Raw genomic sequence first — 24,748 nt, 5'->3', positions numbered from 1 at the left:
TCTTGGAGTCTCCAGGTAGACGTGGGGGAGACTCCTGTCTGAACCCCTGGAGAAATGTTCCAGGCATGTCCAAAGTCCATTTTGGGGGCCTAATCCAGCCTGCCAGTCAGTTTAATCCGGCCTCTGTGGCAGTTTATTCCCTGGGGTGAAATCCTTAAAAAACTTCAAGAACTTCATTCCGAAAAAAAGGTTAACAACTTTGGTCGGCCCTCACGGCCCTTCACTTCATCAAATCTGGCCCTCTTTGGAAAAAGTTTGGACACCACTAACAGTCCTGAGTTAGATGGACCAATGGTCTGACTCAGGGTATGGCAGTTTCCTATCATCCTATTACACTGTATGTGCCATGGGGTGACATCCCTCCACCACATGGAATGTATCCTTACTTGGGTGAGTGTGAAAATCAGCCTTTAAGGACAGAGCCATGTCATATCTGTGCTTTAGAAACAAAATTCTATCCATTTTTATACGCATAGTCTGATCGGGTACTGCAGTCCAAAGCTCTGCTTTCAGTCAATGGCGCATAATCACCCTCTCCAAGCTTCTGAATTATCACTCTTTTACTTCAGAATGCTCTTGCAGGGACTTTCCTCACCCATCCTTCTCCCTTTCAGTCATTAACTGAGTCTGATCAAGAATGGGATTTTTATTCCCATGGGGCCTAAAAACAACAACACGATGAGGGCTTTTTAGCTATAGTGCTCTTCATGGAATCCATGTAACCTTTGTGAAATTTGCATGCGCGAATTCCTGACATTTCCTTTTCAGCTCTCCATTACCTCAGCCACTTCATCATGTGGCACAAGTTAGCCAGTCATCCATAAAGAGTTTCCAAAGAACTGCTAAAAAAAGAGAATTTGCATACACCCCCAAACAGCATTTTTTAAAATGAAAAGGCAGCACTTCGTCAAATATTCACCCCCCCAAATAGAAACTTGGTTTGAATATGCCTCGGATCAAAGTATCTGGCTTTTGACAAATCTGAGGTAATCTGAGTCTTGATTGTAAAAGAACCCAAAGCTTTATTCTGAGCAATACAAGAGGTGCCTTTGACTGACTGATGCTGATAGCAAATGGGAAAACTACTTTAATAGATTTACCTCAAGTGAATGAAGAAAGGGTTTTGCCTTTTATCAGTGTGGCAGAAGAGAAATTACACTGAGCAGTTTTGAGAACAAACAGTGGTTGCTATTTTCGGGCCTTCTATCATGGCACTGTCAGCTCACCTATCAAGTATAAAAAGAAAACACCTTGATTTATCCAACCACCATCTGTTTGTTCAACGTGCTCACTTGATCTATGCAGTAGATATAGCCCTAACAACCATCCTGGGTGCACTATATCAGAGACACTTAGGACATAATGAGCTAAAGTGGATATATGGCCAAGCCTGGAAGTAGAGTCAGGACAGGAGGGAAACTTCATAGACTTCCCAGCTCGGCTTGGTGCTGCAGCTTCCACAATGGCAGCGACTGCACATTTAGGCCACCATAAAATAGACACTGATGAGCTAGGAAATTTATTCTGCCATGCGTGTTCTTGTTACAGCCCTGTAAAACAACCATCCCTTCCCCAGAGGGAATACTTCAGGGAATGAGAACCAGCCAAACGAGTAAGCGAAGCAGAATTCAAGTCTGGGTGATAGAACGAAAAAATACAAAAAAAATGTATTAATAACTTGCTATTGGGTTCCACAAGTTAGGCTCCCTTCAAAGAAGGGTGTGTAGACTGTGATCAACCTCATCTCCAAAACAATAGCAACTGAACTGTCCGCAAATTTCTGGGAAAGCAAGTTCCAAAAATACAGCTTTGAGAGAAGATTTGGGGCATGTGTGAAAAGCAGGAGGAACCCACTTCTGCACTGCTCAAACCTAGGTTTGTACTGTTCAGATGTAGGAGCTGGTCACTGGTCATGCTTGCTGGGGATGATGGGAGTCGTAGTTCAGCTACATCTGGAGGGCCAAAGGTTCTCCACTATTGATTCTAACCAAAGGAAAGGGGAGGGAGAGATGTTACATCAAAGATGTGGGACAGGGGAGAATCAGAAGAAGACAAGGTTGAAGAAGTTGACCTGAAGAGGTTAATTGTCCATGTCGACTTCTCAAGACAGCCCTCTGACTATGAAACTGTACAACCTTTACAGACATTATTTTTAAACATGCCTCAAATACTTGTTTTTTAAAAAATTCGAAGCAGCTTATCATTTGCATTGCCCAGGTGCTGTGAACTCACCACTCTGACATGAGAATGAAAGATCACACAAGACAACGTTCTTTGATTCAAATTAGGCCACAACTTTTTTGATTACAGATGTAAGGGACTTTGGCCTAGGCACAGGGTATATCCTGTATCAACCAATCTGCTTGCTGGATGTTTTACCATGGGGTCAAATCTGAAGTGAGGGTGTCCTATGATATACATCAAATAGTTGCAACCTTGCCAGGATTGTCCATGTCCAGTGCACGTCAGCCTCTACAGAGATGACTTTTAAACATGCCTCAAATACTTGTTTTAAATATTCCAAAAAGCTTGTCATTTACGGTATATTATGCTTTTCTTCTGCTAGCTTTCTATTGTCATTTTTGCTGTCTGCGTCTACACTTCAGACTGCTGATATTGTTTTTAATCTCCTACTGTAATGTTTTTTTAGTTGCTTTATGTTTTAGATTCTATTTTTGCCGTTTTATTGTTTGTAATGTTGTTATAGATTGTGTTTCAACTTGTTAGAAGCTGATTTGAGAGGGACAAACCTGAAATGCAACCAATCATCATCATTATTCTGAACTAAATAAAAAAGGGGGCTTTTAAGACATCGTTCCCCTTTAGTCTGTGTGTATGTATTCTTTCTAGTGTAATTTTGCACACTGTAGTGCTAGCTTTAATCCACCAGGTGGCAGAAGCAATTAAAACATGCCAAATATGAATGAACATATGGTGCACACCTTTCTCACTGCAATGATTTGCAACAGGTTGGAGTTCTGGAAGGGTGAATCTTGTTAGGCCTCCCAATCACTTCAAATATTGAAGATGGCAGCATGGTCCAAGTCCCTCACTGGCTCCTTTATGCTGTGTTTCATTGCTTGACCTTCACTCTAAGTAAAAGAAATGTTTTAAAAGTGAACCAGCTTCAGGAGAATTAGAAATCCATTCACTGCAAGGAGGCTCAGAGTTCATGGGCTAGCAGTTAGGCTGTTGGTCCTCCCAAAATGTTAACCTATTTATAAACTGTGTACCTGTTACACTTTAAGGCTACACTACGGTCCTATAACCACTTACCTGGGAGCAAGCCCCGCTGAACTCAAAGGTTGTCCATGACCTTTCCTTCTGTTTTCTTGCCATTTTCCTTGGTGTCTCAGTAGGCCAGGTTTAGGCTGGTTAGACAGTGAAATATCCAGCGCTCCTTGCCTTCTCTACATTTAAACAATTTAATTTCTTTGTTCAACATGCTTCCAGAGCCACTTTGCAGCTGGCGAGACTTCCAAAAATCAAAACCATTAATTACACCAGGGGGGCCCAATCTTCTTGGACACAGGAGCACATATGGAGAACAAAGAGACTGTCATGAACACCACGTACACACAAAAAGAAATTGGGGGTGGGATTGGCACTAGTCAGATTGTGTGTATGGGTTGGTGCAAACCCCCACCCTCCCCCCAAAAACCCCTGACAAAATATCTACACACAGAAACAAATCGCAGGCAAAGAGCAGGCAACACCCAAATAACAAAAAAGGAAAAGCTGCTCCCCAACTTTTTTATAAAAAAATGGTCAGGGCCAAGAAGCTTTGTTGGGCTCTAATGGGTTTGTGTGTGAGAGAGGATGCCATGCTGCCTGCCTACAGGGCATCACTTTGTGGACTCCAGAATTGCACCATACAGTAAAGACATCAATATAAAAACAGGAGAGCAATAGAGCAGATAAAATGTTTCTGGCTGTGCCAGTATTCTGATACATCAGATGTCAGATAGGCCACACATCAGTACCAACCAGCCTCTGCAAACCCCAGGCTGGAAATGGAGGAGAATTTCATTTGGTGCATATTTTTTAAGTTGAGTGTATTTGCACCTACCTCTTGGATTAATAATACATGGATTGGAACATACTAATTATCCTCTGGATTTCTCACTTCTCCAAATTTAGTGATACGGTTCTCAGCTCAAAACAAACACGGCAAAACAAAACTTCATTAAAATGATTTTTTTCAGGATATAGTAAATTAAAAATGCACAAAAAACATTAAAACGCACAAACAGACATAAAAAGTATATCAGTGCATATTTTGTGATGAGATGGATATTTAAACATGAATTTTGTTCGTTTTTTTTTAAATAAAAAACAGATTAATGCAGAATGAGGGTGCAATGGACTTGTGAATGAACACATGTGAAATTGTAATGGAAAAAGACTGATCTGTTTATCCCTTCCCCTGGGCTATTTGTCTCGTCTCACAGGAAGCATATTGGGAAATCCTGTTTTCCAGAAAAGGTGCTGCATAAATCGCAACACAATAAAACAGATAGATTCAACGCAAGGCATTCTCATTTATTTTACTGGAAGCTACTTCTTCCCGGAATATGTCTGTGGAGTTCTTTCCTCTCATTCGTGATCTTCCTTCCATGTGCAGAGAAATGTGGCAGGACACTCTGGATTGACATAGTGTGACTTAAAGGAGATACAGATGATGCTAATGTGTGAGACAGGGTCTGCTCAGCTGTCATCAGTATCACAGAGTCCTGCAGAAGCCTAGAGGCAGCTGGTATGACAAGTTGACATGGAGAGCAGGCTACCTACAAGCATAGAAATCACCTTCTTTTTCTTTGACAGGATTACGCACCAAGTTAGAGTTTTATGCCTTGGTTATGGGAATGTACCTAAATTCTGGAACAAGAGCTTGCTTATTTCTCCCCTATTATTTACTCCTATAAGGAGTAAATGCCTTCCTGAAACCTATAGCCTGAAAATAGCAGGGGATTTTGTCCACCAAGAGTGCATTATAGCAGCTCTTGGGGCACTGATGGAAATAGATGCAGGTGGGATTGCATTTCCAATCCCCCTTTCCTATCCCTCAGCAACAGGTTTCCATGAAAAATCTCTTTGCCTTTTCCAACTTTGTATTCCTACAATGAACACGTTAACTACCATCCAATACAGTATTAAGTGGCACCAACCCATCAATATTGTTACACATCTCTGAGTGGGTTCCCGATGCACAGGGTTCCAGGGTCCGTGTTTCCTTTTGGAAATGAGGCACAGCGGAGACTCTGGTGTCTTTAGGATACAGTGGTACCTCGGGTTACAGGCGCTTCAGGTTACAGACTCTGCTAACCCAGAAATAGTACCTCAGGTTAAGAACTTTGCTTCAGGATGAGAACAGAAATCATGCAGCAGTGGCGCGACGGCAGCGGGAGGCCCCATTAGCTAAAGTGGTGCTTCAGGTTAAGAAGTGTTTCAGGTTAAGAACAGACCTCCAGAATGAATTAAGTTCTTAACCCGAGGTACCACTGTATATGGTTTATGTAGGGAGTGGGTGGTGCTGTGGTCTAAAGCATTGAGCCTCTTGGGCTTGCTAATCAGAAGGTCAGCAGTTCAAATCCCCACAACAGTGTGAGCTCCCATTGCTCTGTCCCAGCTTCTGCCAACCTAGCTGTTTGAAAGCATGCCAGTGCAAGTAGATAAATAGGTACCGCTGCGGTGGGAAGTCAAACAGCATTTCTGTGGCTCCTTATTTTTGAGGCTTCCTCCATGCACATTTAGATTTCAATAAAGGCCTAACCTTTCACTTGGAGCTTGCATAATTTTCTTTGGGGTTTCTGAGAGGGATACTCTAGGAACTCCTCTTTTTAAAAAATTCTCCAGGAATAATAGGGTTGCCACACATCTGGAATTCCCTACATATATCCGAAAAAGCTCAACAACTTTTCTGTCTGGATTTTCACTGTTTGAAATATGGCAACCCTAGTTTCAAACATTTGGTTTGAACTTGAAGCAAGTTCAGACAGGTTCATCCTGGTCAGTTGCATGGCTGGAAAAGAGAGCAAGGGACAGGAAGAGAAGCAGCTTCACTTCATCTCTCATGAAGGTAAGGGGGCGAGTGACTTAGCTGAGTCTAGGAACAGACAGTTCTGGTCTTAACCCCTTCATGCACTAAAAAAACTAGCACCCATGCATAGTTATATTTGACTGTAATTTCCCACAGTTTGAACTTCAAGGACACTTATAGAATCTTTCTTGGAATCTTATGCTCTACATTCCTGGAATCCTCTTTACTGAAGGTTTGGCAGAGGCTTCATCTGAGAACATAAATCAGAAGTGGCATAAGAATTTTTAGTGTGGGCAGATGCTTAATGGTATTGGATAAGCAAGTAAAGAGGTTGTTTAAAAAACATATCCACCTTAACCCTCTTGAATAGAGTGGGATATATGCTTACATTAATAAATAAGTGATGCAGGGAACAATTTTTGTAAATGATCCTGCAGGATACTAGGGAGAGGGAGACAATGTTGAATTTTTTTTAAGGCAGGCTTTCATTTCCTAACACAAAGACATTCATTGACAATGCCAACGTTTGTAATTCCTTGTTTCAGAATACAAAACTCAGCAAGTTTTATTTAATATACTTCTTTATTGTGTAAACCTATGATACTGCTCATAGGTTTGCCAGTGCAGTCGCTTTCCACCTCCTGGGCAGCTGTTGTGCCTTTTAGATAAATACTACATAGGTAAGTCATCCACAGCCTCAATTGTGCCCTTTCCTATGTTTATGTGATGTCTTTATGCACACCTCATGATGAAGTTAGCAAATTCAAGCCATATTGGCCACCTTAGCATATTGTTTTGACTTTCACCACTAACTAAAGTAAAGGTAAAGGGACCCCTGACCATTAGGTCCAGTTGTGACCGACTCTGGGGTTGTGGCGCTCATCTCGCTTTATTGGCTGAGGGAGCTGGTGTACAGCTTCCAGGTCATGTGGCCAGCATGACTAAGCCACTTCTGGTGAACCAGAGCAGCGCACAGAAACATCGTTTACCTTCCCGCCGGAGCGGTACCTATTTATCTACTTGCACTTTGACATGCTTTCGAATTGCTAGGTTGGCAGGAGAAGGGACTGAACAACAGGAGCTTACCCCGTTGTGGGGATTCGAACCGCCAACCTTCTGATCGGCAAGTCCTAGGCTATGTGGTTTAACCCGCAGCACCACCCGCATCCTAACTAGGGATATGCAAAATCATCTTTCCTTAGATATTTCTGCATTGGTACAAAATATTCAGAGCATTTCTCTGCCATCTGCATACAGGCAGATTTGTGAGGTCAGGACTTTCTGAATTGTTACTTTGCATGTTTATTTGCCTCCTTCCAAACTTGTTAGCTGCACATTGTTAGTTCTGGCTCTGCTGTTACAGTGCATGGTGTTGGGTTGTTACTCATCAGTCTCCATTTTACGTTAACTGGCTTAAATTTGTAACATTTTACATCTGCACAAACATCAATTAAATGTTTGACTGTATCATTTACATTATTTATGCATAGAATATTTCTTGGGAGGCGGAGAGATATGTGGAATTGTTTGCTACAAGCACTTTCAGAAACTGAAGAATCAAAGCTTTTAAAACATCTTTTAATTCTCCAAATTACTCCTCAAAGCCTCAAAATCACCCTGTTCTTTCCTTGATTTCATTGGCCAAGGTAAATGTTGCTTGCAAAAAACACTCCATTTTTTGCTCTTGTAGAAACATAAAGCGAGTCTTTCCCTTTGCTAACTGCTATGACGATGAGGGACCTCAGTGTACTGTACTTCCTAACTCCATTCCCGGGGAAGCAAATGAGCTATTGAAATGGCAACTCCATTCAGGCGGGGGGGACTTCAAGTGAGGGCAGCCTTGGCTTTCGGACTCACTGACCATGCCGACTGCTGCCATCCATTATGAAGAAATCCCATCAGCGGCTGGACCTCCCGTTGCCCGAGGGGAATGGCCAATCATTTTCCTGAGGGAGAGGAGAATGGTAGGAGCAGCAGGGACATTTCCATTTTACTAGTGAGATCTTATTTGGCAGCAACAAATGAGCAACTTTCAAGCTTCAGAAGTGATTAATTTCTTGCCAGAGCTGTCTGCAGAGCTGTCACAGCCTGACAATCCTGACATAAGTGTCATTTATAATGTCACAAGTCTATTACACATAAATGTCATTACACAATTATGCTGGGGAGAAGAAAAGCCTCATTGTGAGGATAAACCGGCGTAATATTGAGTCAATTAGTTGTCTTAATGTTATTGTTCCATTGTCCCCCCTCATACAATTACATAGTGTCAGATTTGTTCTGTTTGCATAAAATTACCTGTTATTCTTACCAGCAATAAGATGAGGCATGCAGCTAGGGGTTTCTGTTATAACTAAAACATTGGCACCAGACTCTAGGATTGATATTAATGCCAAGATCATGACACTCTAATAATTTGTGCTCTCTCTCTGCCTTTCATGTGCCGGAATATGGACAAGACCATTAATCTGCTCTGTTTAAGTCAAAATGGCTGGCTCTAAAGAGGGTGACTTTTCTGTGCCACCTGACAAAAAAAAAGCCCCTTCGTTAGGAGGATGGCAGAACAGTAGCAAAGTCCCCAGTGGGTCTCCTCCATTATTCCTACAAACTGGCACTAGAACAGCCTTCATTTAGTTCTAACAAGCTTCTATTCTCTTTGGGCCAAGATGCAAATGAGCTTGACTGTGCTGACTTTATTTGAATGTATTATGTAGGAAAGGGTAGAGGGGTTCTACTGACTGGTGCTCTTGGAGAGAAATGAGGGATACCTGACACGGCGTGGAACTTGCTGCCATACCCCCAAGAAGATAAGCTTCAACGTTTGCCTGACTAGAGGTCACTTGAGTGTAGTTTGGATTGGAGGGCTGCAAATCTAAATGGCCTGCCAGAAATTCCATGCTGATTAGGCTCAAAATAAACTGAGAATCTCACGGTTGGCTCTAGACAGCTAGTTGTTCTCCTTCTGCTTCAGACATAATGCCTCTGAATACCAGCTGCTGGGAATTGCAGGTGGGCAGAGTGATGTTGTGCTCATGCCCAGTTTGCAGGTTTTTCACAGGAATCTGGTTGACCTGGGCTAGATGAGCCATTGGCTTGTTCCAGAAGGCTTGTCTTGTGTTCTTCTGTTCTTTGAGCTCTTGGTGGCATATACCATATTTAAAACAGCCCATCCATGCTTATGAGTCATCCTTATGGCATATCTTTTAGGATTGCAAATGGCAAGGAGTACAGCCAGATGGGCTGGTGCAACTTGCCTTGCACATGGTATTGCTGTAAATACACAGAGCAAGTCATTCAACAAAAATCACTTCATATCTAAAAAATCTTAATGAATTCAGCAAAGGTGTTGTCCTTTCACTGCAGCCAGTGGTAGGGCTGGGCATTCTTTTAGGCAATGCCTCACAATTCCTGTTGTTAACAATCCTAATGTCTAACTTTCTACAGTCTGTATGAGAAGCAGAGGACAGATGCATGCTCACGAAGCTACTCTTTCCAGCAGTCATGTGAAATATTGCTCCTGAGAGCCAAATCAAACTCTATTTTCTTCCTATTTGACACTTTTGACTGCTTTTTCAGAAATGATCTGATCAAAGCAGATTCAGCTTGGGTAAAGGTAAAGGTAAAGGACCCCTGACTGTTAAGTCCAGTCGCGGACGACTCTGGGGTTGCGGCGCTCATCTTGCTTTATTGGCCGAGGGAGCCGGCATACAGCTTCCGGGTCATGCTGCCAGCATGACTAAGCCGCTTCTGGTGAACCAGAGCAGTGCACGGAAACACCGTTTACCTTCCCGCCAGAGTGGTACCTATTTATCTACTTGCAGTTTGATGTGCTTTCAAACTGCTAGGTTGGCAGGAGCTGGGACCAAGCAACGGGAGCTCACCCCGTCACGGGGATTCAAACTGCCGACCTTCTGATCAACAAGCCCAAGAGGCTCAGTGGTTTAGACCACTGCGCCACCTGCATCCCTAGCTTTTTCAGAAATGATCTGATCAAAGCAGATTCAGCTTGGGTAGAAAGCACAAATAGGACCACTCATTGGGGATTCACATGATTCCTTTCCCTTTCATTCAAAGAATGCATGAATGGGGGTGGGGGGCCATGTGGGGGTCATTCCCAGGCATCTGTCTGATGGTCATGTCACTATCTGCACATTTGTTGCTCATCAGAATGTGCTGTGTGTTCCAACATATATGCTTAGAGCATCACCACATGACGTCAGAACCCAAGTGGTCCAGCATGCCCCTTGAATGGAGGCACTGTATAATATACATGTACATTGATAAGCATGCAAAGTTTCTTCTGATATGCCCTGGGAGGTGGGCAGTGGCAGGGCGGGGACTGGATGTTTCACGTGACACCACCACCCCAACAATGTTTTTCCATATTTCCAAAGAAGGAATTCTAAGGCCCCATTGGTTTTTAAGCCAATGAAGAAGAACGTTTTTACTTGTTGCTTCAGCCAGTTAAGAGGCTGCAAATCCACAGGACAGAATGTGACTATTACATACAGACATTAACACACAACCCACAGATCTGTTTGATTTTCCAGAGGAAAGTGTTTCCCACATCTCAGCAGCTGCAAACTGGGTCCCAGGTGCTTTGGGAAAATTGAAGTGATTTTGTGTTGATATTAGGGCTAATACCAGAAAATGCTAAATTACATTTTAAAAGGAATCCATCCCTTTATCTTTTAACCTTACGCCTCCCTCAGTCATGTAGAAAAATCAATCTTGACTAATCCACTGACCAAGAAAAAGTGAAAAGCAAAAATAGGAACCTGAATAAATGCCTTCTTGATTTTCTTTTTAAAGGGTTTCCACAGGAAATATGATCAAAGCATCCCAAAGCTTCGATCCAGGCTGTGGGATTGAACTCCAGAGCAGTGGGAGAGCTGTCTTTTACAAGAAGTCATTTGCGAGACTTACAAAGTGGCACAGGTTATAGCTCTGCGAAGGCATAAAGCTTGCTGAGAATGTCACAGAATTGGCAACAGGAACAAAGTTGCACAGGAGAACTAGGCATTATTCTAGGATTTGAGGAGCCCTTGAGTTTCCCTCACCCTCTTAATTTAGAATCGGTGGGGCATGGAACCTGAGAACCATTCCACACCTCCCTTGATCTGTTTGATGGCTGTCTGTGCAAACTGAGTGTGACAATGATGGTGGACAGTCCAGGGGGTCCTATCTGGTCCACAATGCCATTTATGTGTGTAAACTACACCCACCTGTCAGCTGACATCACTCCAAAGTGGTATGTGTGTGACATCAACTGGGGGTTGATTCTATAAGTAAGAGCTGTTCGACAGTGGAATTTGCTGCCAAGGAGTGTGGTGGAGTCTCCTACTTTGGAGGTCTTTAAGCAGAGGCTTGACAACCATATGTCAGGAGTGCTCTGATGGTGTTTCCTGCTTGGCAGGGGGTTGGACTTGATGGCCCTTGTGGTCTCTTCCAACTCTATGATTCTATGATTCTATGTTCGCTGTTCATGCCAGTTCCTCTCTCATCAACTGAAAACCAGAGGTTCAAAGAGCAGCATGGGTGATCTGAAAGCAGGCCTTTGTTGTTCCTTAAATCTCCAGAAGCCAGAGCTTTAAAGGGCTTTAAAGTGCATTGTCATCTGACATTGTTATGACATCAGGTGATTGACACGTGGGCACCTGATGAAGATCTGGCCCACTGGCCAGAAAAGGTTCTGAACCATTGCTTTAAAAGTCAATATTCAGAAAGCTTTCTGCTTATTCTGCTGAGCGGGGCCCTGGGCTTCTGCCCTCAAATCCCCTCCTGACCTCACCACAGACCACAGTTTGGGAAATAGGGCGAAAGACTCCCCATGCTGAATGCAACATGTGCTCTACAAGGATTCTTATTCTTCACATGTCAACGGACAAGCAAGAAAATCTTATTTTACGAAAGAAGACAAGGCTTAATCTGTTGCTAAGCAGATCAGCTCAGTGACTTTATAACAAAATAAGGAACTGATAATACCGGAATTAGTTTGAAGGAAATGAATTCTTTTAAAAAAAGGATATGGAAAAAATCATTTAGGCATTTCACTGGCATATAACAAGACACTACAGTAATATTGCAGCAAGAGAGAAGATTATTTGGAGTTAATTCTTATTTTTAGCTGATAATTTCTAATTAACTTGCTGTAGTTATCTTGTTAAATGTCAATTAAATCTCAAAGCGCTCCTTACCGTTTTCCTGTATTCATGGAATGTAATTACGCATCTGTTTCTTGAGTGGCCTTCCTTGCTCCTATCATCTATGGCTAAATATAGGGCAAGTATGTTTTAAAACATTTAAAAAATATGTTATAGCTAATCAATAATTGATTTTGCAGCACAAAATAGGATTAAGAAAATAAGTCCTTTTTTCCTTTCTTACTCTAAGTCTATAGATTTATGCTCTCCTCTGTAATGGTTACTAATCATTATGAAATGAAATGAAACAAGGGTGCAATCTTACGGTCCTTGGGAAGGCAGACCAGAGACCATAAGACACTGGGGACGCCATAGTCAGCTGGCGGAGAAGGAGCTTAGCCCACAGAGAGGGAGGTCTCTGCTAGAAGCTCTTCCTGGATGGCATCAGAGCTCTCCAGAGATTTTCCTTTCCACCAGCAGTCCGTTGTCAGTGGTGAGGCTGGAAACGGTGTGATCTGGGAGTCTGAAATGCAACTAACTCAAGAGCTTTGTGTCATTCATATACCATATTTTTTACACCATAACACTCACTTTTTTCCTCCTAGAAAGTAAGGGGAAATGTCTGTGCGTATTATGGAGGAAATGCCTACGGGTGGCATGCCTACGGATTTTCCTCCTCTAAAAACTATGTGCGTGTTATGGTCGGGTGCGTGTTATAGAGCGAAAAATACGGTATTTCCTTCTATTTATGAATCACTTCCCATAAAAAAACAACAACCCTCAAACCAATTTACCAATGAAGACACATGTAAAACAATGTCACATAGCAAAACTAAAACAACTTCATATAAAATAAATAAATAAAACAATTTCATAGCTGAAACCAATTTCAAATCCAATATAAATCCAGGCTGGGATAAAAGCCAAATCTCCACTTAAAAGTCTTGTTAAAAAAGGTGCCAGAAAGGCACTAGAGACAGCGCCAGACTGATATGCCAATTCTGATATGTGGTTCACTGTTACATGTACTTCATGCCTTCCTATGGGACGGCGAGAGAGAAGAAGCAATAAGGAAACACAAAATGGTTGCTCCTCACCTTCCACTCTGGCCAAGATGAGCAACCAGGGCTTATGGAATATAGTTCGCTATGCCCCCACTGCTCTCCATACAGCTGAATCATATGCACTTACTCAGAATAATAATAATGATGATGATGATGATAATAATAATAATAATAATAATAATAATAATAATAATAATACAAAAACATGTTTAGTGGGGCTTACTCCCAGGTAAATGTGCTTAGGATTGTAGCCATCCCCCCTCCTGTTGTTTTGTTTTTGCTCCATTTCCCCCCCTCAAAACTTCCTGTTCTTCACATCTAGACACTCTGATTTGCGATGATGTCATCAGCTTTGCCTGCTGTGGACTCTGCAGCCAACAAACTTCATGCCTGAACTTTCTGCTGGTGGAGTAATAAAACCTGGCAGTTTATTTTCTCAGTACACAAAGGGCAATTATGGCATTTAAAAGATAATATGGCAACCTGATTGAAAACTGAATTTGCAACGTGGTTTGCAGCTAGTGGAATCCAATAATTGCATTCATAATAGTACAGTCCATTCTGCTGTTGTAACCATCTACCCTACACTGTTCACCTCTGGTGGAGCTTAGCAATTAACGTCAGGGGTTGCTGGGGCGGGGAGGGGTGTCTAACCAATAGATGTGTTAGGCTGATCACTACAGGGAAAGTAGGGAAAGTAGCAGATACAACAGAGGCTCCAATATAGTGAAGGTGATCAACTTCAAGCCCGGGCGAGGAAGTTATGAGGCTTTCAGGAAATGAAGGCACCCCAGAAAGCTGCAAAGTACAGATCACTTGACATTTTTTTTGTGGCATGAAAGAATAGACACCCCCTTGGCCCCATTGACAGTAACCCTATGTGCCCACTCCTGTTTACTTTACATTCAGTATACTCCAACTGCTGATTTGAGAAGCAGTGTATGCACAACTCTTGCCACAATCCACAGCTATACTGTCATTTCTTAAGGAGCCACTGTGTTTTGATGTGTTTCCCCTCAAATCAGTTTCAATCTGAACTGAGAGAAAAGAACAAAGTAGCTGTGTTTTAAGCCTAAAATAAGCCTAAGAGACGCACAACAAAAGCCTCACACCCCACCCATGAGAATTTCATTGAAATTTTCTTTTTTCTGCTTTTGTCATAATTTTACAGTGTAGTTTCTTTTCTCATTAATTGCTGGAAGGTTTGGGGAAAACATAGGAGACATTTTCAGCACAGCACTGTGTTTTTCAGACATGCAGTGAAAGGGGTGTGTTTGCTAGGGGAGAGAATCTGTTGCCAGAATGCCACCTCCCTGCTATATATATTCATTAGATGAGCCCAGGAGCCCTCAGATGTCTGGCAGATGCTGTGGTGAGGACCAAATGACCTGTGACCAGCTCTCGCTGTGAACTGAGCACACCCGCCAAACATAGCTCGGAAACTTCTGCAACATGCAAGGACGAATGCACTGAGATTTCAGAACAAATCCAAATGTCCAAAGGAAGGAAGACTTAAAAAGCCACATTCCTAATACAGCCCAAGATTCTTTTCTCTGACTTCTGCAGCTCCTCTTCCAAGTCTTTCAAAGAGTCCTCAGGGGTGCTTGTGGATTTATTTGGAGGAGGGAGAAAAATTTTCCTTTCAGTGTATTATACATGCAAAGCTGGACCTAGGCAAGGAAAATACACAGGGGAACAATTAGAATTGACTAAAATCTTTTAAGATGGAGGTATTTATGCCAGGCATTCGGAGAGGAAATGGAATATGTAGTTTGAGAGTTAACCTTCATAACTTTGATTTTTAACATTGATTTTAATGCATTCATTCACTGCTCTCCTTGCTGACTTTTTCTCCCCAAAGCAGGTTTCTTTCCTCTCTCCCTCTGTTCGATTGCCATTTGCTTATTCTGTAATCTTCCTTATGTCACCTGCTTGCTCCACCTCTCTTGTCATTTTGTGTCACTTCGGCTTTCAAAAGGATCTTATCCCAGCAGCCACTTGGTCCCTCCTTCAGGGTTTACTTCATTTCTTCTGATGAGTATTGATCTTGTCTGAACTACCCTCCTGCATTTATTTCACTTTGTCATAACCCAAAGCTTATGGCGCTGGCTGCGTTCTGTATATGGAGCAGCTGACCACGTTGACCTGACTTGCCCTATGATGCTTGGAAGTTTGAGGGTGTTTAAATACATTTTAATACTGCATTTTCACACTTTACACGTTGATTTCTTTACGGATACAGTCTAGTATATTACCTGTTGCACTTTTATCTCACCTTTCCTCCAAGGAGTTCAAGGTGCTGGAGATGGGATAGACTATTTCATCCTCATGATCACCCTGGGTTAGGTTAGACTGAGAGACAGTGCCTGGCTCAAGGTCACCCAGGAGGTTCATGGCTGAGTGAGGATTCAAATCCTGGTCTCCCAAGTCCAACACTCTCTAACTACTACACACAACTAACTCTCTCTCTCTCTCTCTCTCTCTCTCTCTCTCTAGCTTAATTGCTTGTCACAATGAACAAATTGTGGGATGTAAACACAGGAGCAGTCAATGACAACATTCCTAGAGTGTACATGTTAGAACATGGGGAGGGATGTCTGTCCAGCAAGCAGGTAAACTTCCTGAGGACGGACTTCCTCCGCATGTGACCAGAGGTGGGTGTGGCCTCACCTGTGCAGGTAATGACAAAAGCACAGGGCAGGCAGCCATCTCTCTCTCTCTGCCATCACCTTTCGAAGAAGCAGGATGCCCTCTTGGCTCTCAGCCAAGAGAGGAGAGGGCTATCTTCCTATAAGATAGATTCTAAGTGTATTTTACCTTTTTAAGCCTGTCTGCCGTCTGGGATCATATTGTGAACAGATCGTGAGTAAACTCTTTTATACTTTTATGAAGACTGTGTTGTGTCATGTATTTTAAGAGGGAACAAAGGGGAAATTACCAGAGTAATTATTATAGAGGTTCTAGCGAACCTGTGCACACGTTACCGTTGCGTACTTAAAGGGGAATGTATATAAACTCTGCTGATATTTTGGGAACTTGTTAGCACAAGTTGGATAAGGATATAATTAATCAATATATCCTCTCCTGCACCCCAGAACATTCCCACACAAATGACTAGGAAGCTGAGCTTTAGTACATACATTAGCAGAGAGCATGATGGGGCTGCCCTGCTCTCCCTCCAGCTGCATCTCTGCTACATATTAGGATGGAGACTAGGAGGGGTGATAAGGCTGGTATGATGCAAACATGTCAGCAGAGCCAATCCAGCACACTTGGCATCACTTTTTAACCACTCCAGCCTCACTGCCTCCTCCTCAGGCCATCCCAGTATGCAGCAGAGATGCAGCAGGAGGCAGATCACACCGTCTACCACTAGGTGCACCTACAGCACAAAGCATCTGATTCCATAGGCGTATGTTGCAGCCATTTCTCTATTTTGCCCAATGGATACCCCTGAGTCTTATAATGGGGAATGGCTTGCCTTCGCCAATGTTGAAGTCGGCTTCAGTTTGTGGTGTAGGGAGAGGATGCCATCTTGTCCCTCAGCTCAGGCCCCGTGAGCATGCCTGAAGTCACAACAGCAAAGAAGAGCCTGTGTGGTATAGTGGTCAGAGGGATGGGTTAGGACCTGGGAGACCAGGGTTAAAATCCCCACTCAGCCGTGAGGCTCACTGGGTGACCTTGGCCAGTCACAGTATCTCAGCCTAATCTACCTCACAGGACTATTTTGGAGATTAAATAATGGAGGGTGAAACCATGTGCACCCCCTTGAACTCCTTGGAGAAAAAGCAGGATATAAATATAATAAACAAATGTTTGGAGAGAACAGATGTGAAAGAGTACAGAAGCACATTGATGGGAACAGTGAGAAAGAAGCTTAGGAGGAGATATGAGATGCAGAGCACCACTGTAGATATTTCATGCTCTAGACTAGAAAAAAAGGGAAAAGAAAAGTGTAACGTTGTCTTTGTGCTATTCCAAGTTATATTAACAGCCTATTTTGTTATTTTTTTCGAGATCTTCAAAAAATATTCAACAACTTTAGTCTCTTTTAAAATGGAGAAAATAGAATATCTCATAACTCTCTTTCTCTGTGTGTGCATGTGTGTGCAAAGACTGCATATTCTTTCCAAAATATTCCCCTTTTAGAAGAGAAAAAAAGGGAGTGAAGGAAATCAGATAAATGCATTAGTGGGAGTTCAGCTGACTGCTGAAGCATGTTTTAAAAATCAAATAAGGATATAATGTTATGCATAGTTTCCATATCAAATTATGACATTATTGGCAAAGATGAGAAGGTGACACAATTCAGAGCCTTCCTACCTCCCTGATAAGAGATGAAGCAATCTTAAATGGAATACAAAAGCAATTCTGTAATCAAGCACAGGCTCACACAGCATTCATTTGGCTCCAGCAAAGGGGATCCACACGGCGAGAAATAATTGGTTTCTTTATTCTTAAAGGAGGGGGGAAGTGTCATATTTTGCTGATGAAATTTACCGGATTGACAGCTCTGGAGGCTGCAGTTTACTTATGCACAGGAACAAAGAACAATGAACAGACACGATGCGTCATCTAACCCGCCGACATGCCTCTGACAGCGGCCACCATGCAGCCATTTCCTATTATCAACCAGGCCTGTACTTGTGTAATGAAGATGCACACATTTTGTCAAATGAGAATGCTACACCGGAGAGAGAGAGAGAGAGAGAGAGAGAGAATTATACATGCAGCTTCTGAGCAATCCAGCACACCAGAAACCCCCAATAATGGCTGTTTGCAGTTTACAGAATATATGCTTCTTTGTACACAATCATGGTGTTGAGTAAAAATAACGAGCTTTCACTAACAAGACTTCAGAGTACAGCTTGGATTTTCTACATCATCACACAAATAGAGAGTGGAAAATTATGGTATGAAATGTTTCACCTAACCTCTTATAGCAAAGGCTGCTTGCCATGCTATGATAGAGCTGTGTGGGTAAAAGACATAGATTCAGTGGATCCTTTCCCAAAATCTCACATGAGCTATAGCATTCTAGAATCCAATTCCATATGCATTTCTTCTTATGTGCCCTAACTTCTGAGCTATAGTTCACCGTGGCCTTCCTGAGTCCTCTGCCTCCAACTCAAATCAGAGATCATTCTGGAGCAGTCTCTGATGAACTACAAGGAGCAGCAGATGGAAGAAGAAGCCATGCCAAGTCTTGTTACAAACGATTGCTGGGAAAGGATGGCAAAATGCCATTGAAGCAGTCCTATGGTTAACCAGGGGGACCTCTTTCTTGTGTGACAAATACTTGGCACTTTCCACCAGTAGATGGATAGATAGATAGATAGATGATAGATAGATAGATAGATAGATAGATAGATAGATAGATAGATAGATGATAGATAGATAGATAGATAGATGATAGATAGATAGATGATAGATAGAAAGATTAGATAGATAGATAGATAGATAGATAGATAGGTAGATAGATAGATAGATAGATGATAGATAGATAGATGATAGATAGAAAGATGATAGATAGATAGATAGATGATAGATAGATAGATGATAGATAGGTAGATAGATAGATAGATGATAGATAGATAGATGATAGATAGAAAGATGATAGATAGATAGATAGATGATAGATAGATAGATAGATGATAGATAGATAGATAGATAATAGATAGATAAAATGCATTTCAATAATTAAATAAAGAATAAAGTGCACAATGCTCCTAAGATCCTCCCATCCACTGAACCTATCTAGATGCACGTCACAACAGATTATGTATTTAATATGTCACATATTGCTGACTTCCGTGCTTATATCCCAAGAAAGCAGCGATGGTAATGAACGCAGGAACATCTGGAGACATTTCGCTGGCACTGAAAGGTCAAAGCAATTCATTAAATATTGAGGCTCCGGTTGTGAATTCCTCAAATTTAAAATGCTCAGAAAGCAACTGTCAATCTCCTTAACAGAGAGGGGGCATGGAAAACAAAAGGGGAGGGAAGGAAGAGATTAGGGAAAATTCCAACGTATGTTTTCTAGAAAAGGAGACCCTTGAGAAGAGTCACTGTGTTACTGTGAGTAGCAGAGGGCTGGACATGAGCGGTGGAGACCTTGGTCCAGATCCCTGCTCAGCTAGGGAGCCCACTGTGGGAGTCTTGGTCAAGCAGACTACCTCACAGTCTAACCTAATTCACAGAGATCTGGGGAGTGTAAAAATCAGAGGAGATGTTTGTTTTGCTTCTCTGGCCTCACTGGAGCAATAACAAAGCAAACATTTAGTGGTGGCGATAGATGTAATACTTGGGAAGAAAGGAGGTAAAGAATATGGGTATGTTTAGTATCCTAGAGAGTACTAAGAATTCTGATCTCAGTCTTTGTCCATCGTAGCGTTTACACGTTATGCCTGGACAGGATATATGAATATGTGTAGAAGGCATGGTCAATCATATCAAAAGCTGCAGAGAAAACAAGTAAGAGTAGCAGGATCACACTCTTGTTCCTCTCCCACTACAGGTCATCCATCTGGATGATAAAGGCTTATTCGGTTCTGAAACCAGGCTTAAACCCAGATTGAAGTGGATCCAGATAATCAGTGCCATCCCAGAACACTTACAGTTGTCCCACCACCGTCTGCACCCCCCACTTGCTCCCCAAAGGGGGATTGGCAACTGCCCAAAAGTTATTACCTACCCTTTGGACCCAGAATCTCTGTTGTGGTAGCACCGTGCAGTTTCTATAAATTGTCCATGAACAAGCTTGTGTCCTTGGCCATTATTGTGATGGACACACCATCAAAATGTCCACGTAATTACACATGCCACTTGTGCGCTATTTCAAAAAATGTTACTTATTCTTAGATGTTCATAAAATATCAAGATATGCTTTGTATGCAAATCCACAGAGATTCCATTTCTAAGTCCCCTTCTATATCTCAAGGCCAGAAACTCTATAAAAGAATATCAGGAGGGAAACAGTTTGCCAGCTGCAGGCAGGAGGTTCCAACTGGTTGAAACTCTTATTATATGCTCTGATGGCTCTTAGAACAACAGGAGACTGTGTGTGAGTTGGTGAAACAGTAAGTGGGTGGGGGGAGGGGGGAGTCTCACAGGTGTTCTGCTTAGCTGTACCCAATGGAGTCTGATAGCCAATTTAGTTTTCCTGCTTCACTTGTCTGCTGCAGACGGTCACCCAGGAAGCTGTTGTTGATGATGTGCCCTGCCAATTACAAATCCATAGCTGTTGTCAGAGCTTACATTAGCCTTGGATGTGAGAGGCATGGCTCCCATAACACAGACAGAATGCATGTAAGGCCTTCGTCTGACAGCAGTGTAAGTGAATATACCACTTACAGACCTTGGAGGAGATAACCAGCCTAGCCTGCTATTAGGAGCTCAGATGGATTGGAAATATATTTGTGACACTTTCTGGCTTCAAAGGTTTGCTTCACTGTTCATTTATTCCAGTATAAAACGGAGCACATGCAAAAGTAGATGGTAGCTTCTTTAAGATTATATGGTGGTAGAAGCTTAGTGATCATAGAATCATAGAGTTGGAATAGACCACAAGGGCCATCGAGTCCAACCCCCTGCCAAGCAGGAAACACCATCAGAGCACTCCTCACATATGGTTGTCAAGCCTCTGCTTAAAGAGCTCCAAAGAAGGAGACTCCACCACACTCCTTGGCAGAAAATTCCACTGTCGAACAGCTCTTACTGTCAGGAAGTTCTTCCTAATGTTTAGGTGGAATCTTCTTTCTTGTAGTTTGGATCCATTGCTCCGTGTCCGCTTCTCTGGATGAGTGAATTACCCTTCGCTGGCTTTGTTTTTTGTTTTTTTGTTTTTTACAGAAGATTTTTTTTATTAACAATGCATAGAGATGTCATCTGCTAGGCCCCATTAATTCATCCTCCTTATGAGCCGGTTAATCTGGTCTTCCCTGTTTCCTGCATCACCACCTTCTACAAAGTGAATAGTTTTCTTCTTCATTCCACCCCGTGGAGAAGACAGCTTGAATGGCCAGAGAAAGTTGTTTGCTGCTTTGAAGTTTTTGCCAACAGTATAGATTTCATGGATCAGATCCTCCATGCAAATGATGCCGTGTTTTCCCAGGCATCTTTTGATGAGAGAGTTATCTGTCAAAGCAATGCGCTGCTTGTTGATCTTCCCATAACCACGCTTGTAGATCAACTCATGCACAGATTTCAAGTTGGGGTAACCCCATGCAATGTAAGGTTCAACAATCCTCAGCATGTTAATGGATGCTTTGTTGAGTTTCACAAATGCGCCATTGAAAATTTGACGCAGGCGAAGAAGCTGCAGTACCTTGCAAACCTTGGGACTAACGCCATTAATTCCTCTGATCCTGATCACAAATGCCAGTTTGGGTTCAGCAGGTACATAGTAATTGCCAGCTTTGCGAGCCATGCGGGCCATGCGAATTTCGCACCGGTACATCTGCCTGTACTCTTTGTGGTATAACTCAGCCCTTTTATAGATTAATTTTCGTTCAGCAATTCGCAACTTCTTTTGGACCAACAGCTTTTTTAGACGTTTGGCCTTCATATCAGCAAAAGCCTTCCGTTTCTTCAAAAGGCTCTCGGGAACCAAAGGCAACTTCTTTGCTTCTTCACCCGCCATGGTCGCCGCCAGAAAAAGTACCCTTGGCTGGCTTTGTAATTGGGCCTGTTTTGTATCCAGTGTAATGCTCAGTAAGCACCTCATCAGTGCTCACTTGCTCAATAGGACGTCCTGCTTCTCCCTCTCCCAAATCTGTTCTGGGGTTTCCCCCAACCCTCTGGAGCAGATTTGGGGAGGGTGAAGGCAGGAGGGAGGAAGTCCCATTGGGCAAGTGGGAATCCTTGCACTAATAGGAAGCTTATTTAGGGATGCATTCGCTACAAGCCTCTGTCTTTCTGTGCTTTCTGGAAGAACTCAGAAGAAAAGGTTGGTTCCCACCCCTCACAAGCGTGGCAAAGTGGCACCCAGGAGGCCTGGCATTTCAGGAGAAGAAAACGTATTATAAATTTCTGTATCGTTTCTGCCTCGTGTTTAATGCAATGGATGCTCCTGGATAGCTTTGGACACGCTGAAGAAGGAAGCCACAACAAGCGCAAAAGCTGCAAAGAAGAAACTGTGAATGAAAACACAACAGCTATAGGTAGAATCCTTTAGTCTTTTCTTCCCTATATGGGGAGGGGGGACATGAAGTGGTGACTCACCCTCCTGTAGTGGCAATTCCAGAGTCCCCCTCTTAAAGGGGTTATATATATGGGTGTCACTGGCCATGCATTGAAAGGTCATCAGTGAACTACCCTGTGTTGCGGGTATATGGACTGGGCTGCAGAGCACCCCCATATCCCATTTACCCTGATGAGCCCCAGTTTCCCCCGGCTGGGAGGGATACATGCCCAAGGCCTAAGCCAAGGTCTTCCTACATTTGGAAGTTTAATAAAGTTGTGGCCTAATTTTAATTCCATATAACACTGTCAGAGTCCTTATTCCTTCCTTGTGATCCATGGGGGCTGGGGCTGTCGCCGCCTGGTCACGCAAATGTCTGGATCATTTCTGCCTCGTGTTTAATGCAATGGATGCTCCTGGGTAGCTTTGGACATGCTGAAGAAGGAAGCCACAACAAGTGCAAAAGCTGCAAAGAAGAAACCGTGAATGAACACAACAGCTATGCGCCAGGCTAGTGTGATCATTGTGTTTTAAAATTCAACCATTGCCACATCCCAGGTTGGAAAAAGAAGAAGACTTCTTATAGGGCAATAGAGAAAATGCTGGAATGAATGGACTGATAATGGCAGTATCTGAAGCCCTCTGTAAAGAGGCAGGGAAACACACAAGCCACACCTGCATTGTCCCCTAGTGCACCAGTTCCTTTGAGCATGAAGATTTGAAGAGGACATCCCACTGAAAAATCGGTTTCAAGTGGAACATGCATGCTACTGCAAAGATTGCTGCATTGACATCAGCAGGGAGGGAGAAGTTCTCAGGGCCTCTCAATCCCTTCCTCCTCTCTTCCTATGTAGCATTGTGAAGAAATGTGGTTTTTTCTTTCGCAACCACGCCTGAAGGAATTATTTATATTATTATTATTATTTATTTGGATTTGATATCCCACTCTTCCACCCCATAGAGCTCAGGATGCAATTAACCTGTGGTATATCCCCCCCCTACAGCTGACAGCCGCTGCTGTCATTTCATTGAGAAGCTGCAGTGATGGGACAGTGGTCAGCAGCTCCTGACACAGGGGAAATCCATGCATCACTAGATCGCATCAGCTACCATAGCTTGGTAGAAAGCTGATAGGAATCAATGATATGCATGCAACACTCTCCAAAAACACAAAACATGCAAAATGAAGTTTGAAGTTGTACTAGTAATTGCTTCTATTGACTTAATCCTTCTTACATGTAACATTAATATGACAGTAATGATACAAGTAGCAAAATTTATCACCGTATTGTATCATTTTCATCATCCATCCAAACAGAGGTTTTCTTGCTTTCTTCAAACAGGAAAGAAGAATAAAAATATTACTTACAAGATGTTAGAGGGGGGTGTATCATTCAAATACTCCAGAGTTATATGTGGTTATATGTGCTGACACTGGTGAAGGAAATTGACATTCTGCAAGGTTTACTAGGGTGTGTGGCACACAAATTATCACACTCATGTAAATGGCTGTGCATTACTCACCTTGTGGGCAGGTCTGACTTACAGGAGAAATCCATCTTGCCTGTGGATGTTAACTTGACAAATAATAGGCGGAATTCCTGCTAACAGAGCTGCACAAACTAACCCCTATAGCTTGCCTAGCATCCAACGACTCACTCAAGTGTATCTTCATAGCAGAGGTCTGGGATGTGTTGTGGGGACAAAGTAATATGCAGTACTTCTCTGCATTTGTCTGCCATTTGACCATGGGTGGGGTGGGGGATGGGGTGGCATAGTCTTATTCACATCTCTGGTTTCCTTATGGTGCATCCTCTTACAACCGCTTTGAAAGCATTTATCCACATGTATATTAAACAAATATTTATGCATACATATTAATCTGATCATTGTTGAGTCCAGGTGGCACAACACAGGTAGACCAATGCAGGTATTCTGCAAAGGGGAAGGGAATTTACCTCTATGTGGAACTCAAGATAATATGATGCATCAAAGTCTAAGGAATGAGAAAGCTCCACAAGTCTGTGCTAATGATGCTTATTGGGAAAGATTGATAGTGCAACCTATACATGCCTGCTCGGAACTAAACCTCACTGAGTTCAATGGGGCTTACTCCCAGGTAAGGAAGTAAACCATTGGAGCATTAGTGACTCCAGAAATGTACTAGAGATTTGTTTGTTTGTTTGTTTGTTTGTTTTTACAATCTATGATCAGTAGCTAATACATTACTTTTTGTGCATCTGGTCAGCTTCTAGTGACCACCTTGTTCTCCCAGATGAGGAACTGTTTCTTAGTCTACCAATCAGCATCCTGAAGG

The 24,748-nt window shown here is 42.6% G+C and overlaps 1 pseudogene across 1 annotated transcript; it reads right to left on the bottom strand.

The window, feature by feature from the left end:
- Positions 1-21,082: 21,082 nt before the first annotated feature.
- LOC309534876 (large ribosomal subunit protein uL30 pseudogene) lies at positions 21,083-21,898 on the bottom strand (annotated as a pseudogene). Its single transcript has one exon. The product of its transcript is annotated as a large ribosomal subunit protein uL30 pseudogene (transcript).
- Positions 21,899-24,748: the final 2,850 nt, after the last annotated feature.

Source organism: Podarcis vaucheri, assembly GCF_965113315.1.
Source record: "Podarcis vaucheri genome assembly, chromosome: 6".
In the NCBI taxonomy this organism is placed as follows: domain Eukaryota; kingdom Metazoa; phylum Chordata; class Lepidosauria; order Squamata; family Lacertidae; genus Podarcis; species Podarcis vaucheri.
Note: the sequence above shows the minus strand (reverse complement) of the source record. Positions and strands in the feature narration are given on the sequence as shown.